General features: G+C 38.6%; 1 protein-coding gene and 1 pseudogene across 1 annotated transcript in view; both read left to right on the top strand.

The window, feature by feature from the left end:
* EDA (ectodysplasin A) overlaps positions 1 to 14,420 on the top strand; it is a 491,171-nt gene that overhangs the window by 373,488 nt on the left and 103,263 nt on the right. The window lies entirely within an intron of this gene.
* LOC122897489 lies at positions 3,402 to 4,653 on the top strand (annotated as a pseudogene).

Below are 14,420 nucleotides of genomic sequence, written 5' to 3'. Positions count from 1 at the left end.
TAGAATACCAGCTACTTGTAAGACATTGTACCAGGCTCTACAGTTGGAAGAGCTACCAAATTCTTGTCCTCCGTAGCTAAGTCCTAAAGTGAACTGGGTATAAAAGTTAAACAAAGGGGAACCCTCTTACACTGTTGGTGGGAATGCAAGTTGGTGCAGCCTCTTTGGAGAACAGTGTGGAGATTCCTCAAGAAATTAAAAATAGAGCTTCCCTATGACCCTGCAATTGCACTCCTGGGTATTTACCCCAAAGATACAGATGTCGTGAAAAGAAGGGCCATATGTACCCCAGTGTTTATAGCGGCAATGGCCACGGTCGCCAAACTATGGAAAGAACCAAGATGCCCTTCAACGGATGAATGGATAAGGAAGATGTGGTCCATATACACTATGGAGTATTATGCCTCCATCAGAAAGGATGAATACCCAACTTTTGTAGCAACATGGACGGGACTGGAAGAGATTATGCTGAGTGAAATAAGTCAAGCAGAGAGAGTCAATTATCATATGGTTTCACTTATTTGTGGAGCATAACAAATAGCATGGTGGACAAGGGGCATTAGGAGAAGGGATTTGGGGTAAATTGGAAGGGGAGGTGAACCATGAGAGACTATGGACTCTGAAAAACAATCTGAGGGGTTTGAAGTGGCGGGGGGGTGGGAGGTTGGGGTACCAGGTGGTGGGTATTACAGAGGGCACGGCTTGCATGGAGCACTGGGTGTGGTGAAAAAATAATGAATACTGTTTTTCTGAAAATAAATAAATTGGGAAAAAAAAGAAGATATGAACAGACACTTCTCCAATGAAGACATACAAATGGCTATCAGACACATGAAAAAAATGTTCATCATCACTAACCATCAGGGAGATTCAAATTAAATATGAGATATCACCTTACACCACTTCGAATGGCCAAAATTAGCAAGACAGGAAACAACATGTGTTGGAGAGGATGTGGAGAAAGGGGAACCCTCTTCCACTGTTGGTGGGAATGCAAGTTGGTGCAGTCACTTTGGAGAACAGTGTGGAGATTCCTCAAGAAATTAAAAATAGAGCGTCCCTATGACCCTGCCATTGCACTACTGAGTATTTACCCCAAAGATACAGATGTAGTGAAAAGAAGGGCTATCTGTACCCCAATGTTCATAGCAGCAATGGCCACAGTCACCGAACTGTGGAAAGAACCAAGATGCCCTTCAACAGACGAATGGATAAGAAAGATATGGTCCATATACACTATGGAGTATTATGCCTCCATCAGAAAGGATGAATACCCAACTTTTGTAGCAACATGGACAGGACTGGAAGAGATTATGCTGAGTGAAATAAGTCAAGCAGAGAGAGTCAATTATCATATGGCTTCACTTATTTGTGGAGCATAACAAATAGCATGGAGGACATGGGGAGTTAGAGAGGAGAAGGGAGTTGGGTTAATTGGAAGGGGAGGTGAACCATGAGAGACTATGGACTCTGAAAAAAAATCTGAGCGGTTTATAGTGGTGGGGGGTAGGAGGTTGGGGGAACCAGGTGGTGGGTATTAGAGAGGGCATGTATTGCATGGAGCACTGGGTGTGGTGCAAAAATAATAAATAATGTTGTGCTGAAAATAAATAAAAGAAAAAAATAAATTTTTAAAAAAGAATAGATTTTATGGAAAATATCTTCAGATGCTAAATGCATATACTCTGATCCAGCAATTCAAATCACTTTTACTTCTAGACATACTCACATGTGGGATATCATTTATAAATAGTGATATTTACTGTACTATGTGAAATAGTAGAGTATTGGAAATAGCATAAATGTCCATTGTTTAGGAAAAGATTAACTAAATTATGATAAATCTGTAACTGGTAACTGGTTGCTTGGGGGAAGAAAACTAAGTATGTGGGGGGAGAATTAATTTTTACATTTCTGTATCTTTGAATTTTTAAAATATCTATATGTACTACTAAAGTAAGAAAATTTAATTTTTAAAATAAAATATGCATGATATGTCATTTTTCTACCAATCACCCAAATATATTAGCAATAATTTTATAATATAATAGCCTCCCATGGTAATTAGGAGGTGGGGTAATCCATGTATTTGTGGAAAGAATATAAATTGGTTTTTATCCAGCTTTATGGAGATATAATTGACAAATAAAAATTGTGTATATTTAAGGCATACAATGTGATATTTTTATATACACTGTGAAATGATTACCACAATCAAGCTAATTAACATTTCTATCTCCCCACCTAGTTCCCTTTTTTTTGTGGTGAGAACACTTAAGACTTAGACTCTCAGCAAATTTCAAGCATAGAACACAGTAATAGTAACTATAGTCACCAAGCTGTGCATTAGGTCTCCAGAACTTATTCATCTTGGAAAACTGATATTTTGTACCCTTTTACTAACACTTCCCCATTTCCCCTAACACCCAGTTCCTGTCAACCACCATTCTGCTCTGCTTCTATGAGTTTAATTTTTTTATTTCTACATATAAGTGATATCAACAGGACTTGTCTTCCTCTATCTGGCTTATTTCATTTAGGATAATGTCTTCCAGGCTTATCTGTGTTGTTTTAAATGGCAGGATTTTCCTCTTTTTTAAAGCTAAATAACATTTCATCACATGTGTGTGACCAAATTTTCTTTTTCCATTCATATGACACTTAGGTTGTTTCCATATCTTGGCTATTATGACTAATGCTACAACAAACATAAGAATGCAGATATCTCTGATTTCATTTTCTTTGTATATACACCTAGAAATAAGATTGCTGAATCATGTGGTATTTCTGCTTGTAATTTTTGAGGAACCTGTTTTCCATAATGGCTGTACTGCTCTACATTCCTACCAGCATTGTGCAGGGGTTCCTGTTTCTCTACATCTTAACTGATATGTTGTCTCTTATCTTTTTGATGATAGCCATCCTAACAGGTGAAGGGTAACAGCTCATTGTGGTTTTGATTTGCATTTCCCTGATGATGAGTGATGTTGAGCATCTTCTTATATGCCTGTTGGCCAATTTTATGTCTTCCTTGGAAAACTGTCTATTCAGGTCCTTTGCCCATTTTTAAATCAGGTTATTATTATTTATGCTATTTTTTGTTATTATTTGCTATTAAGTTGTTTGAATTTCTTACATATTTTGGATACTAACCCCTAAACCGATGTATATTTCCCCCATTTCATAGGTTGTCTCTTTACTCTGTAGTTTATTTCCTTTGCTGTGCAGAAGCTTTTTAGTTTGATACAGTTCTGCTTGTCTTTTTTTTTTTTTTTTGGCTTTTGCCACCTATACTTTTGGGATAATATCCAAAAAATTATTTTCCGGACCAATGTCAAGAAGCTTTTTCCTGGCAGCCTGAGTCCTGACCTCTTGACTTCCTCCCTGAACAGAGGAGCTTCACCACTCAGGGCTCCATGCATTCACCCAGCCGTCAGGTCTGCCCTGTCAGCAGTGTGGCCAACACTTATGCAGGAGCTAGGGACTCAGAATCCTGGATCTCTGTGTCCTGTTCCACCAGCTTCTAGAGTGGCTGGAGGTCTGGGTGCCTGACCACAAGAATGACAGGGGGTCTGGTGGGCATAGGGGATATTCAGAGTGAGAGGGAAACCATCAAAGACCTGAATGATGACCTGTCTTCCTGCCTAAAGAGGGTGAGGAGCCTGGAGGCTGATAATCAGAGACTGGAGATCAACATCTGAAAACACCTGGAAAAGAAGGGACCACAGGTCAAAGACTGGGGGCATTACTTCAGGATCACCAAGAACTTGAGTGCTCAGATCTTTTTAAATTCTGTAGACTATGTCCGCTTTGTTCTGAAGATTGACAATGTCTGTCTTGGTACTGATAACTTCAGAGTCAAGTATGAAACAGCTGGCCATGTACCAGTCTGTGGACAGTGATATCCATGGGCTCTGCAAGGTCACTGAAGACATCAGTGTCACTCAGTTAGTTGCAGCTGGAGATGGAAACTGACTCTCAAGGAGGAACTATTCTTCATGAAAAAGAACCATGAGGAAGAAGTAAAGGGTCTGCAGGCCCAGATTGACCATGGAGTTGGATGCCCCCAATTTCAAAACCTCAACAAGATCATGGTGAACATCCAACCCCAGTATGATGAGCTGGCTGAGAAGAACTAAAAGGAGCTGGACAAATACCAAGCTGGCCCCAGCAGATTGAGGAAAGCAGCACAGTGATCACCTTACATACTGATGAGATAGGAGCAGCTGAGTGCTTGGAGATCAACTTGGACTCCATGAGAAATATGAAGTCCAACTTGGAGAACAACCTGAGGAAATTGAAGACCTGCTATGTCGTGCAGATGTAGCAGCTCAATGGAGTCCTTCACTTATAGTCAGAGCTGTCTCAGACCCAGTCAGAGGGGCAGCACCAGACCCAGGAGTACAAAGCCCTGCTGGACATCAAGGCCAAGTTAGAGGCTGAAATCACCAACTACTATCACCTGCTGGAAGACAGAGAGAGGGCTTCAATCTTGGTGACACCCTAGACAGCAAAAACTCTATGCAAACCATTTAAAAGACCATCACCTATAGGACTGTGGATGGCAAAGGGGTGTCTGAGACCAATGACATCAGTTTTGAGGCTTTGAAGCAGCAGAAGCAGTGTACTCTTCGGGGAGCAGGACGCCAATAAAAAAGTTCAGAAATCAAAACAGTTCTCCCCTATGTTTTCTTCTAGTAGTTTTACAATTTCAGGTCTGTGTTTAACTATATCCATTTTGAGTTGATTTTTATATACGCTGTGAGGTAAGTGTCCAGTTTCTTTTTCTTTTTTTTTTTTTTTTGCATGTGGATGTCCAGTTTTCCCAGCCGCATTTATTGAAAAGACTGTCCTCTCCCATGGTGTGCTCTTGGCATCCTTGTTGAAGATGGGTAGCTTATAAATGCATAGATTTCATTTCTGGGCTCTCTATTCTGTTCCATTGGTCTATATGACTGTTTTTTTCCAATTTATTTATTTACAGAAAAACATTATTCATTATTTTTTCACCACACCCAGTGCTCCATGCAAGCCGTGCCCTCTATAATACCCACCACCTGGTACCCCAGCCTCCCACCCCCCCACCACTTCAAACCCCTCAGATTTTTTTTCAGAGTCCATAGTCTCTCATGGTTCACCTCCCCTTCCAATTTACCCAAATTCCCTTCTCCTCTCTAACGCCCCTTGTCCTCCATGCTATTTGTTATGCTCCACAAATAAGTGAAACCATGTGATCATTGACTCTCTCTGCTTGACTTATTTCACTCAGCATAATCTCTTCCAGTCCCGTCCATGTTGCTACAAAAGTTGGGTATTCATCCTTTCTGATGGAGGCATAATACTCCATAGTGTATATGGACCACATCGTCCTTATCCATTCATCTGTTGAAGGGCATCTTGGTTCTTTCCATAGTTTGGCGACCGTGGCCATTGCTGCTATAAACATTGGGGTACAGATGGCCCTTCTAAAATATGACTGTTTTTACATCAGTACCATACGGTTTTGATTACCCTATCTTTGCAATATATTTAGAAATCAGGAAATGTAATGCCTTCATCTTTGTTCTTTTTGCTTAAGTTTGCTTGAGGTATCTATGGTCTTTTTGTGGTTCCATATGAATGTTAGGACCTTTTTTTCTATTTCCATGGGGGGAAAATGTCATTGGAATTTTGATAGAGTACGAAATCTATAGATGACGTTGGGTAATATGAACATTTTAACAATATCAATTTTTCTAATTTGAGAACACAGGATATCTTTCTAATTTTTGTGTATCTTTTTTAATTTCTCTAATCAGCATTTTATAGTTATCAGTGTACTGATATGTAGGTTTATATCGTCAACAGACAGAGACAATTTTACTTTTTCCTTTCCATTCTGGATGACTTTTATTTCTTTTTCTTGCCTAATTGCTCTGGCTAAAGGATTTCAAGTACTATGTTGAAAGAAGTGGCAAGAATTAGTATCTTTGTCTTTTTCCTGATCTTAGAGGAAAAGCTTTGTGTTTCACCGTTAAGTGTGATGTTAGCTGTGGACTTGTCATATATAGCCTTCTTATGCTGAAATACATTCCTTCTGTATCTAATTTGTGAGGAGTTTTTAATCATGAAAGAATGTTGAATTTTGTCAAATGCTTTTCTAAGTCTATTGAGATGATCATATGATTTTTAGCCTTCATTCTCTTAATGTAGTATATCATATTTGAGAATATAAACTATTACACTCATTTTGGATATTAGCACAACTATCCAGTCAAATTAAACATTTGGATACCTTTATAATCTAGCACTTCCAGTTTGGGGAATCTATCATACAGAAATAAGAATACTGGTACATAGGCCATATATACAAGGATATTTATTATAGGACTATTTTAGTGGCAAAAAGAGGGACAACCTTAGTATCTATAAACAAGGAAATGGTTGAATAAATGATGACATAGCCATACTATTTAATCCTAGCAGCTATTAAAATGAATATTTTGCAGTTTTATGTATGGACTTAAAGAATAGCCATGTTCCTTTGCTAGGTCATAAAAATTAAGTTGCAGAGTAATGTGTAAAATAAAAAAAAATCCCATATCTATAAAAAAGAGAAAGATTTTGGGATACCTGGGTGGTTCAGTTGATTAGGCAACTAATTGAAATCAACTAATTGATTTCGACTCAAGTCATGATCTCAGGATTGTGAAGTCAGTCCCCACATTATGCTCTTCACGCCAGGCAGACAGAGACTGGTCAGGATTCTCTCTCTCCCTCCCCCTCCCCCTCTCTTACTGCTCACTTTCTCTCTCTCTCAAATAAATAAATAAATAAAATCTTTTAAAAAGAGAAAGATTTTAACCCCCTAAAAATGTTACTAGATACAGGTATATGGATATAAACATAGAAACAGATATGGAAAGCAGAAGCACCAAATTCTGAATTATTGATTATATCAAGTGGAAAGAGGTTGGATGGGAAAGGGATAACTCTTAAGTGGCTCTTTGTGTAGCTCTGTACTGTTTGACTTGTTACTAAGTATGTTACTGTAATTGAAAATATAATGAAAAAGTGGAGAAAATGGAGAGAAAAATGGACTAGAAGGAGTATAAGGGAGACAAAGAAGGCAGCTGGGAGGCCAATGCAATGATATACATAAGAAATGATGGTGACATAATTAGAGTAGCATCAATGAAATAGAAATAGATTTACTTAGTGGGTAGAAAAAAAAATTAGGACTTGGTGATTTGACTGAAGGGAGAAAAGGCGGGAGTCAAGAAAGCCACCCAGGTTTCTGGCAAAGTGCTATATTATTCACAGAGATAATGATCAGAAAAGAAAGATGTGTGGTTTTAAATAAGTTTTGATTTTCAGGTACCTGTGGGAAATTCAAAGAGAAGAAATTTGTAAGCAGTTGGGGATATGCACCTGAAGCTTGGGAAAAATATCTGGGCTGGAAATATAGAAATGGAGATCATTAGCTAAGTTAGGACTCTCTCAGTTGCCAGATATCTGGCCTAAACTGGATTAAGATTTTTTTTAAGAAGAGGTCATGGGTTTTATTGGCTCATTTACCTGTAAAGTCCTTGATGAAGCTGGCTTAAGATATGGCTGAACCTTGGAGATCAAATGATGTCGTCAGGTCTCTCTCAACTCTGCTTTCCTTTGTAGTAGCCTCATTCTTCAGGCAGGTTCTCCCTATAAAGTGGCAAAAATAGCTACTAGCTTACAATTATCCAACTTAGCAAAACCAATGAGAAAGAGTGTGTTTCACCCATCTACTTGAAGTCAGTAAGAAGGATGTTGTTGACAACATTGGTGAGAGCAGTTTTAGTAGAGTAATAGGGACAGAAAGATTGAGAGTCAAATTAGATGAGTAAGTAGAAAATAGCAAATACAAATGAAAGGGAGGGAGATAACAGAGTAATAGCTCGAGATTTACTAACCATCTACTATGTGCAAGTCACTGTGCTACATAACATGCGGGCATACAAAAATGAGGAAGATAAAGTTCCTTAGTTCTGGAAGCCCATGGTCTTCATAAAAGAGAGAATCTTTTTTTTAATTTTATTTATTTATTTGAGAGAGAGAGACAGTGAGAGAGAGCATGAGCGAGGAGAAGGTCAGAGAGCGAAGCAGACTCCCCACGGAGCTGGGAGCCTGATGTGGGACTCGATCCCGGGACTCCAGGATCACGCCCTGAGCCGAAGGCAGTCGTCCAACCAACTGAGCCACCCAGGCGTCCCCATAAAAGAGAGAATCTTATAATTCCCAGAAGTGATAAGTACTTATATGGAGGTATAAGATCACGTGGAGGTATAGAGGAGGGAGCTTCAGAATGGCCAATCAAATACATTAAATACATCTCCAAGGAGACGTGCATAATGGCTGGCACATACCAGACATGCATACATGAGTGGACAAGGTGGCATTTGAATTGGAGGGGTTTGAAGTGGCGGGGGGGTGGAAGGTTGGGGTACCAGGTGGTGGGTATTATAGAGGGCACGGCTTGCATGGAGCACTGGGTGTGGTGAAAAAATAATGAATAATGTTTTTCTGAAAATAAATAAATTGAAAAAAAAAGAAAATGCATTTCTGACAAAGGTAACAGCAGGTGCAAATGCCCTGCCTGTTGGTTCTCCTTATGCCTTAAAAAACAAACAAACAAACAAAAAACTCATACATAACATAGGAACTTGGAAGAAGTACTGCGGGAAGCCACAACCATTAGGCAGAGAAAATGTGACAAGAGCCCAGAAAGAGAAGGTTTCAAATGTCCACTTGGGCATTTGATAAATGGCATTTTTTTTCCAATTTATTTGTTTTCAGAAAAACATTATTCATTATTTTTTCACCACACCCAGTGCTCCATGCAAGCCGTGCCCTCTATAATACCCACCTCCTGGCATTTTAATCCCAAATTATCTTGGCATCTTCCCCACCTCACTGTATCTTTTTTCTACCCTCCATACACTTGAGAAAGAAATATTAGCAAGGCCAACACAACTCTTCCTTTTTACAAAATACAATATATATAAGCCATGTGTAATGGTTTTTAACTTTGGTAGCAGTTTTAATTTCCTTGATATTCTACCTATGCATCTCTGGTGCAAGGTAGCAAAATACATTTAAAACCTCAACATAATTAGAACCAATTATTGATATTACTTTTTTGTTTAGGACTCCAAGCTGACTTAGAAGACATAGATCCTATGCCATTAACATGTTCAGAGATGTAGAGAGAGCCATTTTTGAAACAACATATCGGGGATGCTTTGCTGAATACGAGTCTTGGCTGCATTTTAGTACTGCTACTAGTATACAGCCCCTTTAATAAAGCTAGTACTGTGGTCAGTTCTTGAGAGTCTAGCCTAACTTAGGCTCTATGTACTCAAGCAGAGTTCTAGCCAATGTATGCTATATGTCAAATGGTGTACTAGATAGAAGATGGCTTTGTGCAGATCTCTTCTCCCTATAGCAAAACAACTCATGGGCCTGGCCTGCTGCCAGAAAGTTAGTTGTGTCATCTTCATAGATGAAATTCAGTGCATCATTTTCTTACATTGTGCAGTAAGAGAGGGAAGAAGATTGACTTGGTAATTCACTATGTTTTGATCCTAATCTGTTTAGAAATATGATTTCTTAAAAAGGAAATGGACTCTGAAAAACAATCTGAGGGGTTTGAAGTGGCGGGGGGTGTGGGAGGTTGGGGTACCAGGTGGTGGGTATTGTAGAGGGCACGGTTTGCATGGAGCACTGGGTGTGGTGAAAGAATAATGAATACTGTTTTTCTGAAAATAAATAAATTGGAAAAAAAATAATTTAAAAAAAGGAAATGGAAAAAGAATGTGTTTCTCATGATAGCTTCACAGTATCTCCTGAGAGGATGTTCAGTTATTGTAAATACAGCAATTTGATTCTCTCCTCAAATCTCAGATATATTTCATCTCTTTAAAAAAAAATAAACTATAGGGAGAGGGTGATGGGGTTATGGACATTGGGGAGGGTATGTGCTATGGTGGGTGCTGTGAAGTGTGTAAACCTGGCAATTCACAGATCTGTACCCCTGGGGCTAATAATACATTATATGTTTATTAAAAAAAAATAAAAATAATTTTTAAAATCTACATTGAAATGGTCAAATTCTTTTTTTAAATATTTTATTTATTTATTTGACAGAGAGAGATCACAGTTAAGCAGAGAGGCTGGCAGAGAGAGAGAGAGAAAGAGAGAGAGAGGGAAGCAGGCTCCCTGCTGAGCAGAGAGCCCGATGTGGGACTCGATCCCAGGACCCTGAGATCATGACCTGAGCCGAAGGCAGCGGCTTAACCCACTGAGCTACCCAGGCGCCCCGAAATGGTCAAATTCTAAAGTATGATTTGCATTCTTTCAAAAATGAAATTTTATATTTCAGGTCATACATATAAATCTCTGTTTTGTCCAAAAGAAAAAAAAAAACAAACTTCTTACATGAGTCACAGTCTTTGGTTTGTATCATGCATTTATCTTTTCAAGTCATCCCCAAAGCTCTTTATAAACAGAGTTTTACACTGTAACCTATTTAAAGGAGAAGGGTATATTTGTGGTACAAATATTTTAACTCAGAGGTGGTTTTCAAGTTTCAGTTCAACATTTTGAATCTAATCTGTTCTTCCCAGCCCCTAGCATAGTATGCAAAAATCCAGAAGCTATCAGAAATAAGGCCCAAATTTAGTTCAGTAAGCTCCCAGTGCATGGATAAAATATATTACAGAAAAGAAAAACTCAGTTGACATTAACAAGCCATCTTTCTGACCCTTGATTTCTTTCTTAGACAGCCTGAGGTAAAGAAAAAACATAGAATTTAAAGCCACATTTTAAATTTCAAATTTTAAATCACAGAGACGTGGGGCACCTGGGTGGCTCAGTTGGTTAAGCATCCCACTCTTGATTTTGGCTCAGATCATGATTTCAGGGTCTTGAGATCAATCCCCAGGACAGGCCCCATGCTCAGCAGGGAGTCTGCTTCTCTCCCTCTCTTTCCCTCTACCCTTAGCCCCACTCCCACTCCCACTCTCTCTCTCTAAAATAAATAAATAAGCGGTACCTGGGTCACTCAGTCTGTTAAGCATCTGCCTTCAGCTCAGGTCATTATCCCAGACTCCTCGGATAGAGCCCCACATTGGACTCCCTGATCAGTGGTGGTTCTGCATCTCCCTCACCCTCTGGCCCTCCTCCCTGCTTCTGTTCTCTCTCCCTCTCTCAAATAGTATGGAGGACATGGGAAGTTAGAAAGGAGAAGGGAGCTGGGGGAAATTGGAAGGGGAGGTGAACCATGAGAGACTATGGACTCTGAAAAACAATCTGAAGGTTTTGAAGGGGCGGGGGGTGGGAAGTTGGGGTACCAGGTGGTGGGTATTATAGAGGGCACAGATTGCATGGAGCACTGGGTGTGGTGCAAAAACAATGAATACTGTTATGCTGAAAATAAAAAAATAAATTTAAAAAATTAAATTAATAAAGAAATTTTTTTCAATTTATTTATTTTCAGAAAAACATTATTCATTTTTTTTCCAATTTATTTATTTTCAGAAAAACAGTATTCATTATTTTTTCACCACACCCAGTGCTCCATGCAAGCCGTGCCCTCTATAATAACCACCACCTGGTACCCCAACCTCCCACCCCCCCGCCACTTCAAACCCCTCAGACTGTTTTTCAGAGTCCATAGTCTCTCATGGTTCACCTCCCCTTCCAATTTACCCAAATTCCCTACTCCTCTCTAACACCCCTTGTCCTCCATGCTATTGGTTATGCTCCACAAATAAGTGAAACCATATGATAATTGACTCTCTCTGCTTGACTTATTTCACTCAGCATAATCTCTTCCAGTCCCGTCCATGTTGCTACAAAAGTTGGGTATTCATCCTTTCTGATGGAGGCATAATACTCCATAGTGTATATGGACCACATCTTCCTTATCCATTCATCTGTTGAAGGGCATCTTGGTTCTTTCCATAGTTTGGCGACTGTGGCCATTGCTGCTATAAACATTGGGGTATAGATGGCCCTTCTTTTCACGACATCTGTGTCTTTGGGGTAAATGCCCAGGAGTGCAATTGCAGGGTCATAGGGAAGCTCTATTTTTAATTTCTTGAGGAATCTCCACACTGTTCTCCAAAGAGGCTGCACCAACTTGCATTCCCACCAACAGTGGAAGAGGGTTCCCCTTTCTCCACATCCTCTCCAACACATGTTGTTTCCTGTTTTGTTCATTTTGGCCATTCTAACTGGTGTAAGGTGATATCTCAATGTGGTTTTAATTTGAATCTCCCTGAGGGCTAATGATGATGAACATTTTTTCATGTGTCTGATAGCCATTTGTATGTCTTGATTGGAGAAGTGTCTGTTCATATCTTCTGCCCATTTTTTGATGTGTTTGCCTATTTCGTGTGGGTTGAGTTTGAGGAGTTCATTATAGATCCTGGATATCAACCTTTTGTCTGTACTGTCATTTGCAAATATCTTCTCCCATTCCGTGGGTTGCCTCTTTGTTTTTTTGACTGTTTCCTTTGCTGTGCAGAAGCTTTTGATTTTGATCAAGTCCTAGAAGTTTATTTTCGCTTTTGTTTCCTTTGCCTTTGGAGACGTATCTTGAAAGAAGTTGCTGTGGCTGATATCAAAGAGATTACTGCCTATGTTCTCCTCTAGGATTCTGATGGATTCCTGTCTCACGTTGAGGTCTTTTAATTAATAAAGAAATCTTTTTTAAAAAAATCACTGTGACCTAATTTCAAGCCCTAGCTCTACTGTTTTTAGCTTTGTGGCCTTGGCCAAGTCATATAATCTCTGTCGGCATACATTTTCTCATTATATAAAGACAATAATGGTACTTTCTTTGATAAGCTATTAGAAGGATTAGAGGTAGTATGAAATTCCTAATTCAGTGCTGACACATAACAGGATCTCAATGCTTGGTAATTATTAATATCAGCTGTAAAATCAGAATAGTACTAATCTATCTACTTCTCAGGTTATAGATAAAATAAATGAGAATGCTTTTTTTAAAACACCACAGTGTCTTAGCCACTTTTATAGTTGAGAAAAGAAGCTACTCTGCTTATTTCACATGATTGTGATGCTCAAAAGAGATAGTATATACTAAAGTACTTAGAAAACAAAGTGCTATTAAAGATCAAGGTGAAGTCTTTGGGTTTTTTTTCTTTTTTTTCAATTTATTTATTTTCAGAAAAACATTATTCATTATTTTTTCACCACACCCAGTGCTCCATGCAAGCCGTGCCCTCTATAATACCCACCACCTGGTACCCCAACCTCCCACCCCCCCGCCACTTCAAACCCCTCAGATTGTTTGAAAAACAATCTGAAGTCGTTGGTTTAAATGAGCCTTGTCTTAAAAGTTCTCTTTTTCTTCAGTGAAGTCTTTGGTTTAAATAAGCCTTGTCTTAAAAGTTCTCTTTTTCTTCTCCCACCAAGGAATTAAGAATTCAATAATAAAAATTGAATATCACAAACTGATATTGATAGTTTGTTACATCTGATTTTGTCCATTTGCAGAAATATATATAATGTGATCATTGTAAATAAAATATATTCTCAGTATACCTGATTATTCAAAGGTCTTTTATTTAGCAACTTTAAACATCCAGAACACAGCCTGGATACCCAAAAGGAGGTGGGATGAAAGCCATATGATCTGGAAACAAAATCTCAAACCAGTGAGGCCTCTCACTCTACACCTGTGAGATATGAATAGTACCAACTTTACTAAGCATCTTGATTTAGTGTTGTATATAAAAGGTTGCTTACTGATAATGAGCTTAGTTGTCTTGACAACCAATTAAAATGAGAGAAGGGATCCACTAGATGTGAGAAAACTGATACTCTAAGAAGGTGCACTTAGCAGTATAAAGAACAGAAAAATTCTAAAGACAGAACTAGAAAAATGAAGTCACGTGGACCATTTATGTAGGGGTTTAAACTGCACCTTGTGCCTTAGTAGACACTAGCACTTCATTGTATGGTCCAGTAGGGGATTTTCATAGTGATGCTTAGTCCTCAACAGACAACTATATCTGACAAAACAGGACAAAGAAATCTCAAATCATTTTAGAAAGATTTCTGTCAAATTTCAAAGTTTCCTCATTTGGAGTCAGTTTTAGTTATCCAAAAAACTCATTTCTGCACCCCCGCTTCTATGGTGGCAAGTAAGTGAGGTGTTAACTATGCATACAGCTGCTAGGTGAAAACTATATAACATTGTAATTATATAGAAACCTGATTTTTTAAAAATCTGATATATAGTATTTAACCAACTCTACTAGAAGCCATCTTAAAGGTTATATAATAAATTCTAAAATATTTGATATGGATTTTTTTAAATGTGAATAACCAAACATGCTAAACCTAAATAATGACCCATGACATAATTTAATAAT

This window comes from Neovison vison, chromosome X, assembly GCF_020171115.1.
Source record: "Neovison vison isolate M4711 chromosome X, ASM_NN_V1, whole genome shotgun sequence".
Taxonomy (NCBI): domain Eukaryota; kingdom Metazoa; phylum Chordata; class Mammalia; order Carnivora; family Mustelidae; genus Neogale; species Neogale vison.
Note: the sequence above shows the minus strand (reverse complement) of the source record. Positions and strands in the feature narration are given on the sequence as shown.